This window comes from Arvicanthis niloticus, chromosome 16, assembly GCF_011762505.2.
Source record: "Arvicanthis niloticus isolate mArvNil1 chromosome 16, mArvNil1.pat.X, whole genome shotgun sequence".
NCBI classification, from domain to species: Eukaryota; Metazoa; Chordata; class Mammalia; order Rodentia; family Muridae; genus Arvicanthis; species Arvicanthis niloticus.
Window position 1 is genome coordinate 44,680,068 of NC_047673.1, and position 14,811 is coordinate 44,694,878.

The 14,811-nt window shown below is 35.3% G+C and overlaps 1 pseudogene; it reads left to right on the forward strand.

Moving 5' to 3' along the window:
* The first annotated feature begins 782 nt into the window (after positions 1–782).
* LOC117721279 (polycomb group RING finger protein 5 pseudogene) lies at positions 783–1,651 on the forward strand (annotated as a pseudogene).
* Positions 1,652–14,811: the final 13,160 nt, after the last annotated feature.

The window sequence follows — 14,811 nt, forward strand, 5'->3', positions numbered from 1 at the left end:
ACAGTATATATTAACTCTGTATGGAATATAATGGAATGGAATTCTAATAACATGAAATAGAACCAACAATTTTATGAAACTAAGAAAACCACTGTGTTGTGAAAAATATGGATTTTTCTATTTCAAAAAGCAAAATGTCTCTGGAGAATATTAATCCTTTGAGGTATTTACCTTTGCTATTAAAATGGTTTGAGTGATTCATGGTAGCTACCAGTCTTTTGTTGGAAGTTTAGATTTGATTATTTTTGCAGTATTTTTAAATCATGTCTAAACATATGGCATGCTTACATCTATAACTTGGATGAACTTATGGAGGATCTCTCTGGACACTAAAGGAAGCAGATCACAGGAGTTTGTTTTATGCTATTTTTTTTTTTTTTTGTTCTACTTCATTTTTCCTTTGGAACATAGTAATTGCCAAAACCTGTGTATTCATTTGCCAAGTCACAGTGACTTCACATGTGAAACTACATAGAGGACTGTGAAATTCTCTCTTTTTATCCATGTTCAAAGTAGGACCATTATTTTCATTTATTTACCCAAGACCACTGAGTTTTTATACTACTCGCTTTTAACACAATCTCTTGGGGCATTCTGGTAAGGTAAAAATATTATAAACGGCTCTTTGCCTGCCTGCTCTTGCCTCTTTAGCAAGCCCATTCCTTCAGGATTCCAGTGTATACTGAAGACTGAGACATCCAGCCTCATGTACTAACTACTGGATTCTTGAACCTTCATAGTCAGCCATTGTTGGATTAGCTGGACTCTGTATACAAAAGCAGGACTGCCAAGAGGAGTAATGCCCAGTGGCCTGTGCTCAGGCCAGATGCTCATGCCCATGCCTCAGGACACCTGTGAGGACATTGTGCCAGCTCCTGGGACCAGCTTTTTATATCCTTAGTGCCCCTCTTTGCTTGAACTGCTAAAGCCAGCTGACCACGAATGGCTTCCCAAAGGAAACACTTGGTGAAAGATTTCAACCCTTACATCACCTGCTACATCTGTAAAGGATATCTGATCAAGCCCACCACAATGACAGAATGCCTCCACACATTCTGTAAGACCTGTCTTGTCCAGCACTTTGAAGACAGCAATGATTGCCCAAGGTGTGGCAACCAAGTTCCTGAAACAAATCCATTAGAAATGTTAAGGCTGGACAACACGTTGGAGGAAATTATATTTAAGCTGGTGCCTGGGCTACGAGAACAAGAACTTCAGCGTGAGTTAGAATTTTGGAAGAAAAATAAACCTCCAGAAAACAAGCAAGATGACATTTTGAAGGTTGACAAATCTAAAGCATATGAAGAAGGTGATGAAAACCAAGATGACAAGGACTATCAGAAGTGATCCACAAATTGCTATCTGTCTGGACTGTTTACGAAATAATGGGCAGTCAGGGGACAACATAGTGAATGGTCTCATGAAAAAATTCATTCGCTGTTCTACACGAGTTACTGTTGGAACCATTAAAAAGTTTCTAAGCTTAAAACTAAAACTTCCAAGTTCTTATGAGTTGGATGTGCTGTGCAATGGTGAAATTATGGGAAAGGATCATACTATGGAATTCATCAATATGACAAGATGGCGACTAAGAGGAGAAAATTTATACCCGATGGTATTGCACTATCTACAACGAATTGATTTTGGGTAGGTCCAGGCTCAGGCTGCACTGAATGAATCCTGCACTATTTGTTTATTCGTCGACAGATTGCACAGTGAATGGTGTGTGGACTTGAGAAACACAATCTGATTTTCAGCATGCAAATAAGGCCATTGTCTGTCTCTAAGTTGTCAGTGACCTTCATGTTCTGTCCATTAGGAGCCATCCAAATGCCTTTCTGCTACTGACCATCTGCATAAGATATCCATGCTGTCTCGGTGTGCAAGGCTCGGCTCGGCTGAAGTGAGTTAGGTATCCAGCCATGACTCTGCTTTCTCAGTGTTTTGCTTGCCTGCTGCAAGATTGTTCTAATGTTAATTACACTAGTAAAATGGCTCAATCCTTGTGGTGTTGCAGTTTTCACATACTTAATACTTTTATTCTTATTAAAATAGAGTACTGTACAAGAACCTACTATAATTATATCTTGAAATTATTTTGTATAAGGATATATTTAGAAAAGTGGTTTCTGAGCCACTGTCCTATTCTTGGTAAACTTTTATGTAAAAAAGAATAAACAACCAAAAATATACTATAAACATCACAGATAGTCAAATTATCTAATATTACAATAGAATAAATTTGCCTTCACAGGAGAAGCTTTCATACTCCTGATTAATGGGAAGAAATGTTAGATGCTCTAATTAGTTATCTATAGACTTGCTGATAACAGACACCAATGATTCTGCACACTCTACTGAATATTTTCAGGACTACCTATTCTGTTGTTCTTTCCCTCCCTCCCCTTCCTCCTTCCCTCTTCACTCCTTTTTACCTCAGGCCTTCCTATCTTCCCCTTCCTTCCTTCTTTTCTTCATCCCTCTCTTTCTTCTACTTCCCTCTTTTTCTTCATTCAAGTGTTGATTTGACAAAATAGAAAGTTTTATGGTAACATTTTCATACTCTTAGGCTCACTTAAAAATGGTACTTGGAAGGTTCTTTCTTACAAGGACTTATTATTTATAATTATTTCAAAGTATCATTATTACTGTTGTTTCAAAAATAAGACAAGAGTTATTATTAATAATATTAATAAGTATTATCATTGTAGGCAATGGAGTGGTACCTGTATTTTAAGACAAGTTCTATGTCAATCCTGTTTAAAGTTATTTAGAATCCCTTTGAAACTCAAGAATGAAAGAGACAGCAATATATATATATATATATATATATATATATATATATATATATATATATATATATTGGTTTTTTGAGACAGGGTTTCTCTGTGTAGCCCTGGCTGTCCAGGAACTCACTCTGTAGACCAGGCTGGCCTCGAACTCAGAAATCCACCTGCTTCTGCCTCCCAAGTGTTGGGATTAAAGGCGTGTGCCACCACCGCCTGGCAGCAATATAATTCTTAAGTTCAGTAAACAGAAATGGGCATTGCATGTGGCTGGAAATCATGCATATTTATAAAATGCCTTCATAACAAATGATTAGAGTAACCACAGGATCCATATTAAAATTCCTTATATTATGAAGGCAGAAACTAGAATAAGCAAAGAATATTGATGGGGAATTTAACTTTAACAATAACCTACAAATATATTCTTACATTTTGCTTTACCTTTTTAATTTTATTATATTTAATGAGAAACAGGTTAGTCAGTGAAACTCTATGTGTACTATATTTTGGCAATTCAAGAAATCATCCCTGTTCTACACTGTACTTTCAAACTCACAGAACCAGATGTTATGTTCTTAATGCATTCCTGGATAATAAGAATCAATTGAAAGAAACTCTGTAGTGTTTTAAAAAATACCACACTATCAAGTTATCTGAGTCATGATTTTCACATGTATAAGTTATGAGCCAGATGTAATTTGAACTATTAGAATGAATAATCACTGAATGAATTTAATATATCTTTAATGTTTTTAAGATCTGTCTGCTCTAAAGAATTAAAATGTATGCATTTCTAAACTGTCTAAAACTACCTAATTCTAGTAATTAAATACTAAATTCCACATCAGTCTTCACATAGATTTGGGGAAGATTATAAAATAAATTTTTGATCTTCTATTTTTCATTTGTTTTTCCTCAAATTTTAATTGATCCCAGTTCTTCAAATTCTATAAAATAAACACACTAGTTTGTAAGATTTTTAAAGTCTTTAAGCTTTAAATGTTTTTAAATTAAGAAAAATAATTTTTAATTTATTTTTTCTGAATATTCAGATACCATAAACTTTACATTTTACTACATCAATAAATACAATCACCAGGGCATACTTTTCATAGCAAAAATATTTTGATACTAATAACCTAATAACCAAAAGGGGGAAAAGAATAATGTACTTTAGATCAGCACACCATAATAGTCTTTATTGGAGCCATATTTCATTTTTTAAAATCTCCTCATTTTGCTAATATATAGGTTAATATTAATATAAAAATAGACTCTGCAAAGACAATGTGAAAAGAATGCTTAAACTTTTGCACACACTTTTCCCACAATGAGTTGTCCTGCTCAGGGCTACTCTTAACCTAAGTGTTATGAAATATTCACAAAGTGATTTAATCAGCAGTACAATAAATTCTTCATAAGCTGAACTTCTGACTGGACATCAACTTTAAAGATATTATTTCCATTCTTGAAAATGTGCATGATCATAGCACGGCACAAGACAAACTATTCAAGGATTTGGTTTCTTCTTTTCCTCTGGTTATTAACACTTCCTAAGTATTTCTAAGCAGAAGGAAAGCCTTGTGTAGGTTCTATCAAATTGACAAGAAAAGCCAATTAGAACATTTGCATTGCATACAGCATGCATTTATACTAAATATTATTAGAATCAAAATACTCTTTTCTAGTTATAATTTATTGTTTATTTAGGGAGGACTTTTTGAGTTAGAATGAATGTTAAAGGAAAAGTTCAGTGCTATCTTAATTAGCTTAAACTTAGATATTATGTTATTAAAATATAACCATTATTATGTTTATGCATTTATTGTTTTTTAAATATAATCTTATGTGTCAATATAGGATAGCTACAAATTTTTTGGAAACTCAGAATTGTAGAAACTGGAAGATGGTTTTTAGCCACAAGATGGCATCGTTTAGCTTTGGTGAAGTAATTGTAACTGACTTGCGGCTTCTCACTGCTCATTAGAAAGAGGAAGTCTATTCTACTAAAATCCACAATAGTGACTTAGTCTACTGTCTTAACCCCTGTCTACATGTGTAATATAAATTTCCATTTTTTTGAAAATTCTGGAAATATTGCAATCAGGATCCGCTTAGTTCTCAAGCTTTTCTCTATTCAGTCCTATTTCTACTTATTAATGTACAAATGGTTGTCATTCCTTAGAACATGAAATATGCATTCAAAACTCAATTTAGCTCTATATTCTCAGGAAAATAAAACATAAAACTCAGAAAATCAAGGAGAGAAAATATATCTCATTTTTCTAATATTAAGTCACCTTGCTTTTTATTTACTTGGTTCAGAAACAGGGAAATAATTTCCATGGCATTTCCTCTTCTTATTATGTCTTTGATTTGAACTCAAATCTGGTGATGTTTTCCTGTAGCCGCCCGAGGCCACAAGTCAACTGGATTCACCTGAAAGGGGGGCTGGGAATGAAAGGGGAAGGAGGGTGAGAAGAGATGAGGCCAAGACAAAGTTCTCTGATCAAGGCCCAAAGCTTTAATGTTCAGCTCTCAATTTAAAGGGGAAGACCCAACCCACAACCCCTCCTGGTTTCAGATGGGTGGGATAATCCATAGTCAGTTCCAGGTCACGGCCGGAGATGTCTCAAGGCAAGCCCAGGGGCAGTTCTGCTGTGTTCCGGGCAGCCAAGGTGGGTAACTCCACCTAGATCCCGTCACTTGACCTTGCTGTGGCAACCAAGGTCTCTCAGTCCTGCTCATGGGGGTGGGGGGAAGGTACATTTTCCAGTTGTATCATGTGGGCACAATGATGAAGATAGAACAGAGAATGTCAACAGCTCACAGTTCTTGGATTTTATGGCAATTTGACCATAAAATTACAAACTCTACATAATCAGATTCCATTTCATGTTTAAGTAAGTGGTATTTGCTGAGTGTAAACAATTGGGCTCAAGAGATACTTGCTACTGAAGACCCCCATACTCGGGAGACCCTTCCTCAAGCCTCCGAAATTGCGACCACCCAAAAATCACAAGAAACCATACCTGGATGCAATCAGCAGAGGTTTATTAGGGGAGGAGCCGGCGGTCAAAAACGACAAGCTCTTTAGCTCCAAGAGCAGGGTTTTTGGCCCCGTGTGGTGGGATAAAGGGTCTTTTATAGCATGGGGTGGGGGGAGGAAGGCATTTTCGAGTGCTTACACATGATTGGTTGTTTTACAAATTTTGAACATAGCACTGGGAAGACCAAGGGAGGGGTAACCAAGAACAGTGGAACATTTCAGAGAATCTAGCCCAAATGATCTAGAGTCACTTTTTCCGGCTATAGGGCTATGGCCCCACCTAGGTGATAACATCTTTATCTGTAGTCAGGAATGCCTTCCTGCCTTGGGTGAGGCTTGGGGAATGTAATCCAGCAAGTGTCCTTCACCTGGAATGTGAAGGCCTGAAATCTTATTTTCAGTTCCGAGTTCTGTAAGGCGGAAAAAATCTACACATATTTCATAAAATGGCCTTTATAATTTTTCACTCTACACTACCATTTCCTCTATTATTTTGTCTCAGTATTTTATACTATTTAAGTAGTAGGAATCCATTTTCAGTCTTAAGAAGTTATTGACTGTTACATGTCACACTATTAGTAAGCTTTCTATTATTTATATGTATAGATTTTGCAATTGAAACATGATGGAAGTGAAATTAATTGCCTATGGATTCTGGACAGTGTAATTCCCAGTCAGATTATAAGCTAATAGTTTATGCCTAAGCTTATTCTCTAGTAAGGTAAGTGTTAGGCATTTTAATACATTTTCTCTTTTCCTTTCCAATGCCATTTTGACTCTACAATGTTTAAACTGTGTATTAAACTATGCTTAAAGATAAACGCTCTCTGTACATTTAAGTGTTAAATGTGATATTTATATACTGGAGAGATATCATTACATATGGATTTAAGGAAGATTAATTATATTTTGAAGGCAACAACATAACATTTTATCATTGTTTTCATAACTTTATAGAGCATATTATATGTAAACCTTTTTTCTACAACAAAGTTTACCACAAAATATCATATGCTTTAATATCATTTCCAGATTTTTGAATCGCAGTTTTTTTCAAAGTCCCAGGTTATTATACCACTTGGAGAATAAAGCCTTAATGGCTGTCTTAGTCAGGGTTTCTACCATGCACAAACATTGTGATCAAGAAGCAAGTTGAGGAAGAAAGAGCTTTTCCAGCTTCTACTTCTACATGGCTGCTCATCACCACAGGAAGTCAGGATTGGAAATCAACAGGTCAGGAAGCAGGAGCTGATGCAGAGGTCATGGAAGGATGTTACTTACTGGCTTGCTTCTCCTGGCTTGCTCAGCTTTCTTTCTTATAGAACCCAAGACTACCAGCCCAGAGACGGCACTACCCAGAAAGGGCCCACCCCTCTTGGTCCCTAATTGAGAAAATCGTTTACTGCTGGATCTCATGGAGGCATTTCATCAAGCTAGGCTCCTTTCTCTGTGATAATTCCAGCTTGTGTCATGTTGACACACAGACACATCACTGTCAAGCCTCATCTCTTACTGTCTCATTCATCCCCAAGAACTAAATAATTTTAAGAGTCCCACAGTCTTTAAAATTTTTACATATTAACATTTAAATTCTTTTAAAATATCCAATCTCTTTTAAAATTCAAAGTCTTTTTACAGTGGGTTTCACTAAAATACTTTCTTCTTTCAAGAAGAAAAAATACCATGAGTGGATCCCAAACATTAGAGGATTTACAGATGGGCAAATCAACAGGATATAACGATGAAGAGTGAGTACATTCCTTTATCAGCTGGAAATCCTGAAGGCATTTTCTCAAGGGAGACTCCTTTCTCTGTGATAACTCCAACTTGTGCCAAGATGACACGTAAAACCAGCCAGTATATATTGCTGATCATATCTTCAACATCACAGTTGAAGATTATGTATATATTTTTAAGTAGAAATTATTTTATTTTAAAATTTACAGCCATTTTGAGTAGACTTTGGAGAGATTCTTCATTGGCCCCATCTCTACAAATACAAGTGGTCTCACTCTTCATCATCTGCATGAGAGGGGTATACTAATTAGAACTGGTAAATTAAAATGGCGCATCATTATCATGCAAAGTCTGTGGGTTAAGGATTTTATCTAATATCCTATTGATTGGCTCATCTGTAAAAGTACATATATTCACAATTTTCGTACAATATCAAATTCTGAACATACTCAGAAAACCTCCATTCTATCCTATTCATACTCTTTCCCCCATAATTTAAAACCACCAATCTTCTACTATCTTTCTGGGTTTGCCTGTTTCCTTAAATGTCATATATTTGAAATCTTAGAGTTTACAGACTTTGTGGATTATTTTCATTTAATAATACCTATAGTTTTATAACTCATACAGAGGATTTTAATCTTGGTATGCAAATTTCTCTGTTGTGAGTATTTCTGTCATGTTTTTCTCATCATAAAGGCCAATTCACAGTGAATATATTTGGCTCAAAAAGTCATGAGTAAAAAGATAACTTTTCAGGAGTCTGGTGTATTTCCTTATATGCAGTGGTGTGTATTATACTGGAGACCACTGAAAGAGTTTTAATACAAGAAACACAGTATTGCTTGGGCTAGAGCTGTAGCTCAATGAAGGAGTTATTGTATATCACATCCAAAGAACTGCCATGTTTTGCTTGTGAGTAGAAAAAATACATTATTAATCAAAGCAATTTAGACTAGAGTCTGTATGGAGAATAACAATGTTTGTTTATTTAAACCACACACTATTCTTGTATTTGTTTTGGGTTTTTTTCTTTGGTTGTTTTTGTTTTGCAAGAGATAAACATTAGTTGCCTGTTCTTTTATAAAACTCAAAAATTTAAATGTTTTCTTCTTCTTTGAAATATAAACAAGTAGTCTAAGTAGTTTTTACAACTCTTTAATTATCTGGCTATTCAATCACCTTTTGTTTTTAAGTTTAACTTTATACCTATATTTCAGTATTCTTTGTTTAGATATCACCAACTAGTTTAATAATAAAGCATTTTCTTCAGAATTCTATAAGGCACTGAGGGCACTGCTATGTTTGGTTAATATATTTTTTTCTAAATATGCCTATATACCAGCAATTTTTAATAATGGTAACAATAATTTGGATCTGGAAATGACCCAAATGTACAAGAAAATGTAACACACATGACCCTCCTACATGAGTGAAAGCCAACCCTAAAATGTAAAAATAAGGGATTCTTGCCATGTAAAATACAAGGGAAACCATCATATACTGAGTAAATATAGAACACAAATAGACAAATCCTGAGTAATCTCATTGATATGCAGTAAAGTTGAGTTCAGGTTAATTGAGTGTATGCCATGCTAGAAGAGTTTGGATGTGAGGGAAACAGGGACATGTTTGAAAAACAAAACACAATCTTTTGAGTTTTAAGCTTTGAAGACCTAAGCAAAAATATAAAGGTAACAATTCAAAATAATGTGTCTCTAATTAGAAATGTATTGGAGGAGATCTTCAATAGCTTTACTAACAAAGCAGTAGTCTATGAAATGATGTGTATGCTAACTGACTCAACTGTTTTAGTCATTTCACATTTGTGGGGAGCCGACAGAAGATAGCTATCATCCTTGCAGCCATCTTGAGCCTTATACCCTGACAACAGCCTACAACAGTTGAGCACACTCTGATAACGTCTTGTTTTAGATACCCAGGATCTTCCCTTGGGTGTGTGAGACTTAAAGGTATGTGACTTAAAGGCATGACTTAGAGATCAAATTTAGAGACAAGACTTAAAGGAGTGACTTAAAGGCATGAGTTAGAAGTGAGACAGAAGAAATTGCAATTAGACACTTGTACTTGGAAGAGTACTTGAGACTTGAGGCAGGTAACTTGGAACTGGGAAAGAGACTAGCAACTTAGAACTAGGATTAGGACATGAGACTTGGTGCCGAAGCCCAGGACCTGAGACTTGGTCTTAGTAACTAGGGACTTGGAGAGAAGAGAGACCAAAGAATAAACAGGATTGAATCACACTCTGTCTGGTCTCCGTTCTTCGTGTTTGTCCTTACTCTCCCTCTCTTGCTGAACCCCAACCCCTGGACAGTAGTAGCTTGGGGCAGTGTGGGCTTTAACAATTTGGCCCCCAAGGCTTTTGGCAGTGCGGGTTCCAGCATTGATAGAGCGGTCCCGGACACTTTGGCACCCAACTTGGTGCAGTGCATAAAACATAGTGACATATATGAAAACATCTTCTATATCTTGAAGTCATCTAATATGGTTACAAATACTGCAATAAGCTGAAAATGCTAATTAATCTAAAAATATTTTGAATTGAAATCCTGCTCTGTATTTTCAGAGAAAATAAATATTTTTCAAAAGCAGAAGTGGCATCATTGTGAGGAAGACATCTGCTAGAAACTAGCTTCAGGTAGACAAACCAAGCAGAAGCAAAAGCAAAGTACCTAAAGTCAATGAGAGCATTCCTTTATTTTCAACTCCTGATTCACAGTGCTCCTCTTTTTGCTATAATAGAGAAGCCATGCAAGCATTGGCTCTGTGACTTTAGATTACAGATACAAACAAGGAAGCCAATCCTTGGAGCCATGAAAACAGAATGGAAGCTGATGTTTGAATTTGTGAATCATAACATGGGCTGTAATTTCAGTGCTCCATTTAATTTGATACCACTGTTTCAGTAATCATGGAAACTTAGGAGGCTGACAAGAGGAAGTTGGTCTCCCAGGGCAGATGCTTTCTGGTATAGTAACTTTGGATACCTATCATCCAGTTCTTTCTAGCTTACTCTACCTTGAAGAGAATAGTGTTTTTTTTCCTACATTGAGGATGACTAGAGGAAGTTGCTCTCCCAGGGCAGATGCTTTCCAGTATAGTAATTTTGGATACCTCTCATCCTCTCAACCCCTTCACTTATATTCTGTTGCTCAGCTGGGAAGATCTCTACTGACAGTTGGATAATAACCTGAAAGTTAGTTGGACAAATGAAACAAAATTTGAAATCCTGTCTTAAGGAATGAAGGAATGAACAAGGGAATTTCTTTGATTTGCAATCAAAAAGTTAGCTAAGTTTACAAGACTCTGAAAAATTGATCACAATGTTATAGTAAAAAAAGGAATGGTTAATAGAATGAAAGCCAATGAAAAAAATTATAGAATCAAAGATACATAAAAGGCAACAATCAGCAAGACATGAAGGAGGTAGGAGATTTAGGAGTTTAAGACCATCCTTGGTTGCCTATACAGTTCAAGGGCAACTTGGACTATTTGGTATCCAGTCTCAAAACATGAGACAACAAGAGCAGTACGAAAAGGTAAAAATAAGAGCCCTCTGATGTTATAAATGCCACTACTATATTTTCTAATATGACTTCATTAAATGCAAGCAAAATAAAATAAAACCCGAGGTGAACACAGAATAATTAAATTAAATTAAACACATAGATGCACTCTGATTTGAAAAATCAACAATAGAGTGGAATGACAAAGCCAAGCAGCTGTAGTGTAATGTCTCTATCATAAATTTATACTTTTCTTCATTTTTATTAGTTTTGTGAGAATTGCATAAGCAAAAGATCATGGAGGTTGAGAAGGAAAATCTTAATTCAATATGGAGAAACAAATACTTTGTGAGTAAAAGTACATTCTGATGCCACTGATATATAAAGAAAAGCTGAGTTCACACTCCATAACACATGTGACAAACAAACCACGTTGTTTTAGTGAGAAAATACATGTATTTATTCTGTTAATATGCTCACTTTTCAAATGAACTATTTTAAGCTATTGTGTTAAATAACTAAGTTTAAAATAAAGCATTTTATTGGCTGATGTATGAAAACAAACATGGCCAAAATATTAAAGTAACAAAATAAGATTAAACAACAAAGAAGCCACTGTTGTGAAATATTAATTTTACATATGAAGGGGAAAAATTCTTTCATATATAATCACATGTTGATAGAATAAAACAGCATGGCAAGAATTTATGGTTTAATTATTTCTAATGCAGTTTTCAAAATTTAATCAAGTGAAAATGTGTCAGTCATTAAGTTTCAACATTATTTTAAATTAATAATATAATTAAACTAATAAAATGTGTAAATTTTCATTTTAGAGATTAATAGGTGGTTGAAAGACACAACTTGCTTTGGTAATACATGCAACAAATGTTATATTAGAAAAAAAAAATAGCGAATCTCACAGATCCCATAGGAAGCAGGCCTTTTAGGAACTCTAACCTAGGCAGTATCTTAGAATACACAGCCTTACTATATCTTCTCATAAAGCAAGCTGAGCAGACCTGCTCAAACCTCTGATGTACTGGAATTCCAGCTGGATGCAGTGAAGACACAGTGTCAGAGGCTTATCAATTTACTCTTTCCTCCGCCCCTCTTCTAATATCTCAACACCCGTAATCAGCTTAAAGAAGTTAATGAAGGGTCAGTGTCCATATTCCCTGGGCTTGGGGACTGAGGTGATTAATATTGGGCTGTCTTTCTAGGGAAAAGTAGTGGTTTTGGTAGAACAGGGAGGATTAGCTAGGATTTATTGCATAGCCATAACCTATTGGTAGAAATATGTATAATTGTTATTAAGATGAAGTTATAATTTCTTAAATGGTACAAAATTTACTTTGATTAGAAATTTAAGGTTTTCATTGGTATGAGCTCCTTATTGATATAAAAGTGAGATTAATATTGTTACTCTCATAGGCATTGTATAACACATTTAGCTTTACAAGGCTTTGACCCAGTCATTCTTTAACTTTTTTAACTGATTTGAGATGGTTAGCTTGTGAGTTAATGCCCTGTAGCAAATTTATTGCTTTGAGTTTATTGTTACGGTGTTTTCTATATTTTATTTAGAAATAGCTGAGTGGAGTTAACAGACAACAGTCCTCATTGCTGTACATGGATAGTTGGTTTTGAAAACATCTGAAGTCCACAGAATTGATGTTACAAACATTTCTGTATTAATGTTCATTTTGATTAGAGACCTGTCTGCTCCTGACAGCTTCCTGTCTTGGATTCTAAGAAGAAATTAAGCATCTTTGGAGTTACCCCAGTTGTGGTGAGACAGCCACTAGGCAAGAATTGCCTCTTTCCATCTACAGACCAATTACTGTCCAGAAAAGGACACACTTGCTGAATAGTCTACTGAATATATCTGCCAAGACCCAGTAATCAGCCCTTAATAATTCTGGATTACTTGGTCTGCCAGATGATCCTGGGCCAGAAGGCTGAAGATCTGATGGTCCAACATTTTGAAGTATAGGGACTGTCCAGGTGTTCGGCGGTCTCTGTAAATTGCCTAAGTTTTAGAAACTATGCTTTGTGTTTCCCATAATTTCAGTTAACTCAGTCATTCTGGATTTCTGACAGGGTTGAAAACTTATAGTCTCATAGCCAATCCTGGCTATTTACTCTGAGAGAAAAGATTTGAGAGGATGGTTTTTAGGTGACATCCATCTTTAAAGCCAAGAAAAAAAGCCAGGTTCAAAACTAAGTCTTTTAGCTAGGGAGATGACAGAGGTTCTGGTTAGCCAACAAAATGATGGACTGTGTATAAGGTCTATCTTTTACCTTACTGATACAAATTGGTATAGTTATGCTCTAATTGTATTTTGAGAGAAAAGTTTTATTTTAACAGGAAGGGTGATATATAGGAGGAGCTAAGGTGGGAAAAGTACAGAGAGGAAGAGAAGTAAGGAGAGGAGGAGAGGAGGAGCTAGGTGAGAGAGAGAGAGAGAGAGGGAGAGAGAAAGAGAGAGAGAGAGAGAGAGAGAGAGAGAGAGAGAGAGAGAGAGAGAGAGAGAGAAAAGAGTGTGAGAGGTGGAGATGGAAGTGGATGTTTGTGTGTCTCCACCAGTCAAAGATAGTTGATATATCTAGGTTGGGTATTGGGTTACACTTCTGATTGTATGGGCATCTTGATATTGATACCAAACTTATAAAGCCTTTGATTAACACTAAAAAAATTGTATAAAAGAAAAAAGGAGAAGGGGTATGAGATAAGGGTTTTCTAGGGAGGAGAAATGGGGAAAGGGGATGGCATCTGAAATGTAAATAAAATATCCAATAAAAAATAAATAAATTGATGTTGGCTATTGGAAATAAAAAGAAAAAGAAAAGGAAAAAAATAGCACAGACAATCAACAACTCCAGGTTCTGGCATAGAAGGCCTGCACAATTCTAGAAGGTCTATTCAACAAGAATGATTATAAAAGTACTCAGACACAGCCCCAAAACTGCTCACTAAAGGCTGGCTTTCTTAGTAGATGTGCATTTCAACCGACAAGTTGTTCCTGAGCAAAGTTCATAAACTCATTTTCTATATTTCTACTTAATATTGCAAATTTCTTCTTGGCATCTGTTTAGAGATTTGTTTTTTTCCTTCAACAGTATTTTCCTTTGATTTTAAGCCAATGTTGTGAGATTGTCTCAAAATCAATCAATATCAGTTCTCAGCAACATGGGCTGAGATGGTTAATCTCACCTTGGAATTCAAGGTTTTAATGCACTTTGCCACTCAGCCTATGCAATGTGTTGCTACTTTCAAAAAAGAAAAAAAAAAAAACATGCATAGTTTTTTTTTAATTGTGTATGTGCGTAGGTATGTGCATAGGTGTATGTGTGTGTACTTATATGACCATTGTGTGTATACATACACAAGTGTAGTGTGTGTGTAGTATATGTGTGTATGTTTTCTGTGTATATGTTTATATATGTGTGTGTGTATACATATATATATATATGTATATGTATATATTTATATATACATATGTATATATGTATATATATTTATATATATATGTATATATATATAAATGTATACACACACACATATATATATAAATGTATATACACATACACACACATATATAATCATATATAAACACACACATATATAAACATATATAGTGTGTGTGTGTGTGTGTGTGTGTATGTGTGTGTGTGTGTGTGTGTGTGTGTGTACATGGTTGTGGTA